General features: G+C 35.0%; 1 protein-coding gene across 1 annotated transcript in view; it reads left to right on the top strand.

Annotated features, from left to right (window-relative positions):
- LOC126887534 (gastrula zinc finger protein XlCGF57.1-like) overlaps window positions 1-12,752 on the top strand; it is a 155,896-nt gene that overhangs the window by 24,511 nt on the left and 118,633 nt on the right. The window lies entirely within an intron of this gene.

Below are 12,752 nucleotides of genomic sequence, written 5' to 3'. Positions count from 1 at the left end.
GTGAATTGTCATTAGGTACGTCCGAACCGATACAGACACAGTCCTCGTAGCGTATTTGGTATAGCATTCGGCCAGAGATCGAAAGGTCTTGAGTTCGAATCCGGAGCAATCCTATACTTTTTTTTTTTTATTTTTTTTAAAGCGGTTAGCACAAAATTAGTTTGGTGTTTAAATTACACAAAATTAAAAGACGGTATTATTTTATCAGATTGAACACTTTACTACACATTTAAAGTGTGCTTAAAGTGCAATTAAAACAATTGATGGATTCCATGGTTACTTGGTGGAAATTCATATCTAACAATAAACACAAAACTTTTGTTTTCAACCTTCCCACAAGATTTATTTAAGTTTAAAACATTTGTTTAAGTTGTTGTTATCTGAAATCTGTTGTTATTCCTTTCTTTTTATGTGTTTGGCTACCTACATATTTGTTGATATTTTACCTGTATATGTGATAGAGCAGAAGGTAGGTACTGGGTTTTTCTGTGATAATGGGAAGACTAATTTCAAGGCTTTTTTATGCAGTTTTTGATTTTATATTATGTTTTTGTTCTTTAGTACCCATATTGTTTACTGCTATTTGTTGAATGATGTACAATTCTATCTTGAAGTTATTTATACGGCATGGGTATTTCTGTCAGTGTATGTAACATATGTAGGCTGCCAATAGGATTTTTCAGCCCTTCTCATTTGTTTAGAACTTCTGTTCATAATGTCGTATATTAATATTATACATGGATGATTATACGAACTATGAAACGCTCGAAACAAATGAAAAGCTTTGAAAAGCCCTATTTATGTTGTGTTAGGATGGAATGATGAAATGTGTCAGTATTTTGTATTAGATAAAAAAAATAGCAAGTTGCCCGAATCGTCATTGTAAATCAAAAACAGGTCTTTTGAGATATTAGACTTTGGGCATCCATTTATCCAACGCTGTAATAGGCATAAGGAAAAAGACAAAAAGAAGAGAACAATACTTTGGGCAACTTGCTACTTTTTTTTATCTAATACAAAATACTGACATAATTCATCATCCCATCCTAACTATTAGGGTGGCTATATATTAGAGCCACTTAAGAAAATTTTACGTTTGTTTAATAATGGTATGTAAATTTTTTCTTCATACGGTCCACATTGCCTTTGAAACTTTAGAAATGGATGGTATGTTTCTGTTGGAGTGATTAGTGTTAAATAATAAAGTTTTTATTTCTATTTTCCTTGGTGAGATGTCTTTGGCCTTTCCCATGATGTTCTGGTACCACTAGTGTAACGAACGTGCAATGTTTACTAAATTCACAAAAATAGTATAAGACTGTCAGAGTATCACTAGAGAGCAATGGAAACTCTCAGAGTTTATTATAACTGTAAACACCAAGAATACAAAATAAGAGGCATACGAGTTGCAAGCTAGCTAGGCAGCACTGACAAACAATGCCATCTGGGTCACGCATTACCAAACACATATTGTGTTACCACTATTGTCAGACTATTATTTATTGCATTCATTAAGTGCAACAAGACAGTCAAATGGAAACAAACGCATTAATATATTATACACTTCAATTGATATACCCTTTCTCTAAAACATTGAATTTTACTAGGTGGCTCTAATAATTTGATCACCCACTGTATGTTACATAGACTGACAGAAATATCCATATCATAAATAACTTCGAAATAGAATTATAGAATTGTACGCATCATGCAACAAATATATATGTAGCAGTAAACAATGGGTACAAGGAACAAACAATTAACAGAATCGAAAATCAAAAACTGCATAAAAAAGCCCTGAAATTAGTCACAGAAAAAACCCAGTACCTATCTTCTGCTCTATCACAGGTAAGATATCAACAAATATGTAGCCAAACACATAAAAAGAAAGGAATAACACCAGCTTTCAGAACTAACAACTAAACAAATATTTTAAATAAATCTTGTGGGAAAATTGAAAACAAAAGTTTTGTGTTTATTCGTAGACATGAATTTCCACCAAGTAACCATGGAATCCATTAATTGTTTTAATTACACTTTAAGCACACTACACTCTAAAATATGTGTAGTAAAGTGTCATCATCATCATCATGGTGCTACAGCCCTTAGAGGGCCTCGACCTTCTCAAGCGTTCTACGCCATTCTGTTTTGTCCCTTGCCTGCACTTTCCAGTTGCCGACTCGGATCTTCTCGGCATCTTCTGTTACCCCGTCCATCCACCTCAACTTTGGTCTACCCCGTCTTCTCATTCCCACGGGTTGAGCTGTTAGTAAAGTGTACAATCTGATAAAATAATACCGTCTTTTCCGTTAGCATCAGTCCATTTTAATTCGTATGTACTTATCCAATATATTTCAAAATATTATCATTTAACCTAACCTATTTTTTATAGTTTAGACTTGCTGTTTCTATCACATATCTAAAAGATAAATAATTTAATTGAAATATACACCAACATTTGTTTAAAAGCACATTTAGATATTATGAATACTATGTTAAAGAAAGAATAATCTATAATAATGTTAAAATATACTACTAGTTAAAGAAAGAATAATCTTTTTTTTAGCCGTGATAGATCCACTGCACATTATTTAAATTTTGGCACGAAATTCAATATGACATTGCTTGCACATGCGCAAATAAAGGAACGAATTGGACAAATAGGACTTTTCATACGTGCGTCTCGTGCAAACATCGATTTTGGCAGCGTCATAAAGTTAGCGAAACGGTTTTTTCAAAGTCGTTATTTTGACTTCTGCCATAGCTCAAATAATTGCACCTCGTTTGCAGATAATTGAACCATTCAAAATTTCATTTGCGGAATTTCCGTTTTCGAGATATAAGCAAATCAAAAGTGGAGATTTCGGCGCAGCGCTAAAAATAAATGTCGATTTTCAGGGTATAAAATGCCGTAAAGTCTCTAAATGACCATATCACCTAATTGCACCTCGTTTGCGGATTATGAATAAACTGGTTTTACTTGAAAATTGAAAATGTTATAAAGGAAAAACGATATTAATGTTGGTTGCCTATACTATAGGGGCAAAGGAATGCCAGAATAATTTTCATTTTTGGTAAACCTAAACTGTAAGGCTAAAAGTAGTATGTACCATAGTCAAAATAACTCCTCCTGACTTAAAGGTAATCCCTCCATTCGAAATTTCATTTGCGGATTTTCCGTTTTCGAGATATAACCAAATAAAAAGTTGAGATTTCGAATAAATTTTCATTTTCTGGGTATAAAAAGCCGTAAAATTGCTAAATAACCATATCACCTAATTGCTCCTCGTTTGCGGATTATAAATAAACTGGCTTTAATTGAAAATAATGAAAATTGAAAATTTTATAAAGAAAAACGATGTTAACGTCGGTTGTGGTTGCCTACACTGTAGGGGCAATGCCTTAGAGCATGGAAAATTTTTTCTGTCTCTGGAGATCTAACAGGATATCTATTTTTCGAACGAAAGTGAAGCCTTATTTTAATACGGTTGGTTCTCATTGAGATTTGACACCACTTGTTTTATTAGTTATTTTTGTGCGATTTCTGAGTGAAAACTAGCAATTTTTTAACTCTTTATAGTGGTGATGTGTTCGGCTTACGGTTGTAAAAGCGACAGCGGAAGGAAATAAGTGGGAGTTACATTTCACAGGTAAATAAATATTTCTGTTATGTGTACGTAGATGAAAATTCAATAAATCTTCCTATATTCTTAGATATTGCCTCTTAAACGGTTAATAGTTTGAAAATTAACACTTCAATGTACCTTATTACATAATTAAAATTACATGATTAAGTTATAAAATGAGAAAAATTTACATGTAAAATTAAAAGTAACATAAATGAAGAGTAGAAATTCCAAACGTTCTAAGTGCCTTTCGCTATTTTTGTCAGGAAAGGAAAAAAACTGTCTAAGTCATAGGTAGCGTGCTTAGAACATTGTCATTCTTTAGGTAGGCAAAACACCACGCTTAACAGGGGTTTGGCACTTGGAACATTTTAGGGCTATTGGCGATGGCACATAGAACATATTTAATAGAAATATTTTATTTTGAAAAAAATGGCACTTAGAACGTTTGGAAGTTCCACTCTTCAAATAATCTCCATTTTACCAGTGGTGTAGGTACGAAATAAATGAAATTATAAAATATATTGTGGCAACTTCGAAAATGGAATTAATAGCGTATATTTTATTGACTTTTTTTGTTGTTAAACATTTTATTGCTTGATTTTATTTTGTTTATATGTAAAAAATTTATTTAAGAGCACAGGCGCAAATATTTTACGGCTATCTCTACTTTTTCTTTTTTTACACGGCAAATTATATGTATAGTATTTTTACTACAAAAGCGATAGTACGTAGGTCAAAATTTTTGACGTAAGAAAACTGTCAAAACATTAGATTGTGACTTTTCATTATTGCCATGTTTATTATAAACATGGAAAGTCACATTCTAATGTTTTGACAGTTCTCTTACGTCAAAAATTTTGACCTACGTAATATCGCTTTTGTAGTAAAAATACTATAGTAAAGTTTTCAATGGTATGGATACGTATGTACATAAACAGACAATAACATTGTCACCATTAACTTAGAGATGACTTTTGAATGTTCTTGGATAACTGTTACCAAACTAGTGTATCCTGATATAAAGACGCACACTTCAAGCCAAACTAATTTATCCTGATATAATAAAGATTCACACTTCAGGATAAACTAGTACGGCCTTCTTCTTCTTCTTCTTGTAGTGCCTACCCGTTTCGGATGTTGGCGACCATCATGGCAATCTCTACTTTTCACACTGCTGCTCTGAAAAGACTTGTAGTGGTTGTGTTGAACCACGTACGTAGATTTTTCTAGGTCTTTTTTAGATGCGTCTGTAAATACGATATGATTTTTCAAATAATTTTTTATGTCTGAATTAAACATCATATTTCTGCCTAAAACACGCCTTGTGCGAGCATTATGGGCGCGTTTCGCGCGCTTAAGCAAGTTTTATGCGCGCATCTTGCGCACATTATGCGCGCGTTTTAGACGCACGTTTTTCGCGCCTTATGCGCGCGTTTCGCGTGCTTATGCAAGAGTTATGCGCGTCTTGCGCATCATATGCGCGCCTTAGACCCACGTTTTGCGCGCGTTGCACGCTTATGCAATAGTTGTGCGCCCTTTATGCGCGCTTTGCGCATTATATGCGAGCCTTAGACGCACGTTATGCGCGCGTTCCGCGTACTTATGCTAGCGTTTTGCGCGCCTCTTGCGCGCCTTATGCACTCCACATGCGCGCTTTATGCGCGCCTTACACGCACGTTATGCGCCCATTATGCGCGCTTATGCAAGAGTTATGAGCGCCTCTTGTGCACTTTTTGCGCATTATGTGCGCGCCTTACACGCACGTTATGCGCGTGTTTCGCGCGCTTATGCAAGAGATATGCGCACCTTATGCGCGCGCTTTACGCATCATATGCGCTCTTTATGAGCACCATATGCGCACCTAAGACGCACGTTTTGCGCGCATTATGCGCGTTTATGCAAGTGGCATGCGCGCATCATGCGCTCCAGATGCGCGCGTTTTGTGCACCATATGCGCGCATTATGCGCTTGCTTATGCATGTGTTATGCGCGCACTTTATGCGCGCGTTTTGCGCTCCTTATGCGCGCGTCTTGCGCTCCTTTTGCGCGCGAGTTATATGATGTTTAATTCAGACAGAAAATTATTTTAAAAATCATCATATCGTATTTACAGACGCATCTAAAAAAGACCTAGCAAAAATCTACGTACGTGGTTCAACACAACCACTACAAGTCTTTTCAGAGCAGCAGTGTGAAAAGTAGAGATTGCCATGATGGTCGCCAACCTCCGAAACGGATAGGCACTATAAGAAGAAGAAGACCATACTAGTTTATCCTATTTATTATAATATCAGGAGGCCTAGGCCAAACTAGTTTGGCCTGAAGTGTGTTTATTTATATCAGGATAAACTAGTTTGGCCTAGGATAAACTAGTTGAACCTACGCGCGATAGGATAAACTAGTATGGCCTAGGCCAAACTAGTTTATCCTAAGGCGGTTAGGACAAACTAGTTTGGCCTAGGCCAAACTAGTTTGTCCTGAAATCTGGTTTGGCCGGTAACAGATACATCCCTACATAGTACATTGAGAAGAATATCAATTTTGTATGTCTGTGGATCTGTGGCTGCCAATCAATGAAACTGATCTGTATGCGTTTCAGACCGGCCGTTTGAAACGGTCAAAATAGTTTCATCATGCGTGATCTCTCATACGCATCTATGGCAGAAACTCAAAAATAACTGAGGGTTGCAGTTTCGTTACTTTTGCGTTTCACCGTATGTGCTGACCCCAAATCTTTCTATGTAAGCCATGCATAATATTATGTAATTAATAAAAATAGAAAATTGAACTAAACCTACGAGCAATATTATTTAATTATGTAGTTTTATAGTTTGTTCTGGCCTACGCGATACGCCACTGACACTCGTGTTTGGTTCTTACTTGGTTTTTGCTTCAGTTTTATCATCGTTGCGGTATCTCCTGAGAGAGAAAAAATTTTCCATGCTCTAAGGGCAATTGCAAAGGAATTATTATTCATAGTAGTGATGTTGATTATAGTTACTTTCGAGGATTCGTTACAAATCGTTACTTTTGTATAAAGTAATCATTTACAGTTACAGTATTCGTTACTTTGGATTACTATGATTACTTTTGTATTTGAGTACCGGTAATCATATCGAGAATCGTATTTCTCAGTAGGTAGATATTTTGTATAGGTATTTCGATATAACAACGACCTTCACCGATCTGTTTAAGGGATAAATCGTTACTTTTGTATAAAGTAATCATTTACAGTATTCGTTACTTTGATTACTATATGATTACTTTTGTATTCGAGTACCGATAATCATATCGAGAATCGTATTTTTCAGTAGGAAGGTATTTTGTATAGGTATTCTGTCACACCCTTAAAACGCTTCATACCGATAACGATATTCCATAACACTCAAGGGCGCCCATATAAAAATTTTTAGGGGGGGGCCAAACGTGAAGATGTTGCACATTACATTTTGTATATTTCGGATGACAATATATACAGTAGACTCTCTCTATAACGAACACGGATATAACGAGGTTTCGCTTATAACGAGGTACATTAGGTGTCCCATGAAATTCCTATTGAACTATAACGCTCTATAACGAGGCATATTTGGTTATAACGAGGAAAATTTAAATCGAAGAATACTTGTCTTTACCTGTTTTTAGCGTTGTAATGGTCATAAATAAATAAATGCCCCAACTACCTGTATATAGAAATGCCCAACATCTGTCTTATTATCGAGGCCAGTGCTGTAATAAACTCGGCCACCTGTAATAAACATCTGCCTGTTTATCGACCGATATTGAATACTATAGGAAATTTACAATTTATGGCGGCGAAGTCTCATTGTTCACTGTTCAGGTTGACCATCGACACCTAATAAACTACGTAAGAGGCATCAAAACATTTCAATATTATTATTGTTTGATATAACGAGATCCGCTTATAACGAGATAATTAATCCACCATTTCAGCTCTCGTTATAGAGGGAGTCGTCTACTGTAGTTTAAACCACCTAAAAAACCTAGTTTGAACCCTGTTGTGAGGAATTATTCATACATTTAAACACTAGACCAAGTTTTTAAATGGAAATGTCATGGGTACCACAAAAGTTGCGCCTCTCTTTAAAACCCGTTTGAAAAGAATACAATGCTTGCAAAGCCTTCCCTTCAACTTTGGCGAGCAGACTAACCATGAGTATGTGTCGAACCAAGTTTTTACTTTAAAATCTTAAAAAGGAACCCCCTTTATTTTTGCAGATATAGAATCCTTATGAAAAATAAGGCACACATATTCCAAACATTTTTAGAATTGTTGATAGATGGCGCAAATAAATCGCATTTTCCGAATGTAGCGCCATCCGTCAACAATTCTAAAAAAGTACGAATAAATGTTACTTTTTTTGAGGAGGAAACTCAATCTGCAAGAAAAAACGGGGGTTCCTATTTAAGATTTTAAAGTTAACTCTCACCCCACCTCCAGAGTGTGAAATGAAAAATCCTGTTTGGTGTTATTCTATAGATTTTTGTAAAATATTAAACACGTGTTTTTTAGTTTTTATTTGGAAGTATATTTCTCGAGATATTAGACCGTTTCTATAATTTTGCTGTGGTATCACGATATACCGTTATTTCCGATTATAGCGCTATCTATCCACAATTCGCAAAATGGCTCGAATGAAATTTGCTTATTTTTACAAGGAAAATCCAAATCTGCAACAAAAATTAGGGGTTCCATTTAAGATTTTAAAGTTACCCCCCGCTCCACACCCAGGGGTTGAAGTGGTGGTTTAGTGTCATCGCATAAATTTTTGAAAATTATTGAACACGTATTTTTCAGTTTTTCGATCCGATGTTCATTTCGCGAATTATTCGGCCTTTCCCCTACTTTTGGGACACCCTGTATATAACACTCATTAAACTATAAACTAAAATTTGACTATGTTCAATAAATTTAAAAAATTATTTTTCAGTATGAATTTATTTCAAAATATAAAATATAATTACTTTATACCAGTTGTTAAAGACAAATGGCTCATTAGTGATTATCGATCAGAGATCGCATTTCTTGCTGATATGGTTTTTTTGCAGTATTATAAATGATTCATTTAATTTGTAATTTTGGGTGTCGATTAGAGTGTATATGTTTCCCACGCCTCTAATCTCTTTCAATGTTTTCGTTAGTAGCATACCGTGATTGTGAGAAATGTGTATTATGCACATTCCATACAGACCACTGTCGCAGACACAAAGATTTTCTGTTAAACTATTAATAACTACCCAATATGTGAATTTTTTTTATTAATAAATATGTTGTTTCCAATTTATCTCTCAAAATTATCCAATAATATTTTGACAAAAATACGTTTATGTAATATAAATTTAATTTTTTTCTTTCCCGAAAAGCCAGGGGGGGCCACGGCCCCCCCCTGTCCGTGTGTATGGGCGCCTATGATAACACTCGTAAAATACCGGTCCCGTCCGTTACTCGCTAGGATACGATTGGTATTTTTTTATAGAAAGTAATCAAGTGTACTGGTTGTAGATACAATAGTCGTTACCCGCTCTGATACGATTGGTACAAAGTAACGAAGTAATCAGAGTAATCAAAGTAACGATTTGCCTCTCTGTATAGTAATCGGTACTTTCGGTATTCGTAAGTAACGAGTACTTTGTAACGAATAGTTACTTTTTCAACATCACTATATACACCATGGCCAGAATAATTTTCACTTTTAACTTAACATATTTAATTTCTCCTGGTTTGAGGCTTATAAATAAACCTGGTTTTAACTTAACTAAAAATCCGCTGTGTCTAGGTACACGCTAACGTGTACGCAAATAAAAAAGTTGTCTATTCGGTTGACTTACAACGGTTAGGGATTAATAAAGAAACAAACGAATCGGCAGGTCGATTGTAATATTTTAGGTATACCAGTTAAGCGTAGACCTCGGGTGCGTAGAGGGTCAATATCTATTTAATTATTAAATTTTTAGTAATTTTTTTATTAAAATTTAATAAACAAGATAACTTAGGAAAAATAATAAGATGGATAAGAAAATACAATGCACCCTTGTTAGAAATACCTTTCTTAGCAAAAACTTAATATGTACTAAATTAGAAGAGACTTCCTTGACTAAAAGAACAATTAGGATTCACCCGCAAGTAATATTTTAAATACGAAAAAATATATAGATTAGTGCCGATTCGATATGCGGTCTACCATCCAATATGCGGTCTAGAGCAGAGTAGCTAATTCGTTATGTGGTCTATCATCATCATCAGTAGCTCGACAACCCTTTTTGGGTCCTGGCTTATTCTAAGAATTTCCTCCATTCTGTTCTGTTCCTTGCTTTGTTCTTCCAGTGGGTAATTTCAAGTGTTTTCAGATCTTGTTCCATATATCTAAGTTTGGGTCTTCCCTTTGACCTTCTCCCTACTGGTGTTTGCCTCATTATATGTTTTGCTGTTTCGGTCTCCAACATCCGTTCAACATGGCCTATCCAGCGCAGACGTCCGATCTTTATAGATGTTATGACGTCAGATTCGTTGTATTCTGCGTATAGTTCAAAATTATATCTTATGCGCCATATACGTCATTTTCTTTCACTTTCTTAAGACCACGTCCCACCATCAAATAATTTGATCAAACGGGTTTGAGCAAACTGAAAGTGACAGTTAGTGACGTCACATCCTGAGTGTTCATTGTGGATAATAATGAAAAATTTTAATTTTAAATAAAGTACAAACAAGTTAGACAACTCAATACAAAAAATTTAATCAAACTAGACTGATAGTGAGAGCACAGATTTTTAGAATTTCAAAAAACTGCAATTGTGACGTCACTTTGACGTACTTCCTCAAGTACGTCAAGTTTGCTCAAACTGTTTGATCAAATTATTTGATGGTGAGACGCGGCCTTTACATATGTGTCTGAGGATTTTTCGTTCAAACGTACCTAATAAGTTCTCATCGCTTTTCGACAGTGTCCATGTCTCTGATCCATATATAAGGACCGGTTTTATCAGGGTTTTGTATATTTTGCATTTGGTTTTTCTCGTAATGTTGTTAGATCCTAGATGTTTAATTAGTCCATTATGTGGTCTATCACAGAGTAGTTATTTCGATATGCGGCCACCACTAAATAATGTTAATGCATTTAGTAAATTTTGCATCTACTCGTATATACAGTAGGGTGCAAATGAAAGGAATAAATTTGTTATTTCGTAAACCGATGACATTAGGGAAAATCCCGAAAGAGGCCGATTTTTGTTTTTAAATTATATTTTGGCATACATATCATACTAGTGTCCTCATCCATCTGGGTGTGATGACGTAATCGATGATTTTTTTTTAATGAGAATAGGGGGAATTTGGTGACATCGGCAGAACAAGTTTATGGCAAGTCCTACATAACATAGGATTCAAATTTAAAAAAGAGGATAACAGAAAAGCGCTTTGTGAAAGAAGTTCTGTTGTACACAAGAGAATTGAGTTTCTGAGAAAATATAACAAATTTAAAGAAAAATAGTCAACTTTTGTATATTTAGACGAAACATGGATATTTTCTAAGGGTGCTACCAAGAGAATATGGCAAGATGACAACATAAAATCGATCAAGCATACTAGTGGAGAAGGGAAGCGACATATAATTCTGCACGTGGGAGGGAAGACAGGATATATAAAAGGTGCTAATTTAATATTTTCGTCTACATAAAAAAACAGTGACTATCATGACAATATGAACACGCAAATGTTTGTGAAATGGTTGCGTGAAAAACTTCTTCCCGGATTAAGTGAGCCCAGCGTAATTATTTTATACAATGCGCCTTACCATTCAGAAATACTAAACAAAAGTCCAGCAAATTCGTGGAATGTAGATAAAATTAAAGAATGGCTAACAAATAAACGCATATCTATTCCACAGCTTATATTAAGGGCGCGTCTCACCATCAAATAATTTGATCAAACAGTTTGAGCAAACTCCGGAAGTACGTCAAAGTGACGTCACAATTGCAGTTTTTTTGAAATTCTAAAAATCTGTGCTCTCACTATCAGTCTAGTTTGATCAAATTTTTGTATTGAGTTGTCTAACTTGTTTGTACTTTATTTAAAATTAAAATTTTTCATTATTATCCACAATGAACACTCAGGATGTGACGTCACTAACTGTCACTTTCAGTTTGCTCAAACCAGTTTGATCAAATTATTTGATGGTGGGACGCGGCCTTTAAAGTCTGAGTTGTTACGTTTGGCAAAAGAACATGCGAAACCAAAAATCTTTCTGGTGGTTCAAGTTATTGAAAGTTACGAGCATCAAGTTTTACACCTTTCACCACACCACTGCCAGTTTAATCCCATCGAAAATATATGGGGAACAGCAAAACAATATTACGACAACCATATTGGTCCTAGTGGTTATACTGACGAAGCGGTTTGGGAAACTTGGCGAGAAGCACTTTCAATTGCAACTCCAGAAGTATGGCGGAACTGTATATCCAAGTGCGAAAAATTAATTAAGGATTGGTGGATTCGTGAAAATAAAATTAACGAAATAAACCCAATCATAATAACAATTAAAGGCCGCGTCTCACCATCAAATAATTTGATCAAACAGTTTGAGCAAACTTGACGTACTTGAGGAAGTACGTCAAAGTGGCGTCACAATTGCAGTTTTTTTGAAATTCTAAAAATCTGTGCTCTCACTATCAGTCTAGTTTGATCAAATTTTTTGTATTGAGTTGTCTAACTTGTTTGTACTTTATTTAAAATTAAAATTTTTCATTATTATCCACAATGAACACTCAGGATGTGACGTCACTAACTGTCACTTTCAGTTTGCTCAAACCAGTTTGATCAATTGATGGTGGGACGCGGTCTTGTGACCCCAGCGATGAAGATGATAGTGTGGACAATAAAGACTAATCATTTTAGTAAAAAAATTGGTACGTATATTGACTTAATAATATTTAGGAGTTTACTTGAATATTTGATGTTTATATAATGCCCTGCTGTAGGATTTCCGGATTCTTTTCAAGGCGTGATCATTTTAGTAAGTGTGATTTGTTTGAAATTGAAACTATTTGTAGATATTGTAGTTACATACATATTATAATATTTTTTTTAATAATTTTTATTTACGG

The sequence above is a fragment of the Diabrotica virgifera genome, chromosome 6 (assembly GCF_917563875.1).
Source record: "Diabrotica virgifera virgifera chromosome 6, PGI_DIABVI_V3a".
NCBI classification, from domain to species: Eukaryota; Metazoa; Arthropoda; class Insecta; order Coleoptera; family Chrysomelidae; genus Diabrotica; species Diabrotica virgifera.
The sequence above is the reverse complement of the archived record's forward strand: the minus strand, read 5'-3'. Positions and strand labels throughout refer to the sequence as shown.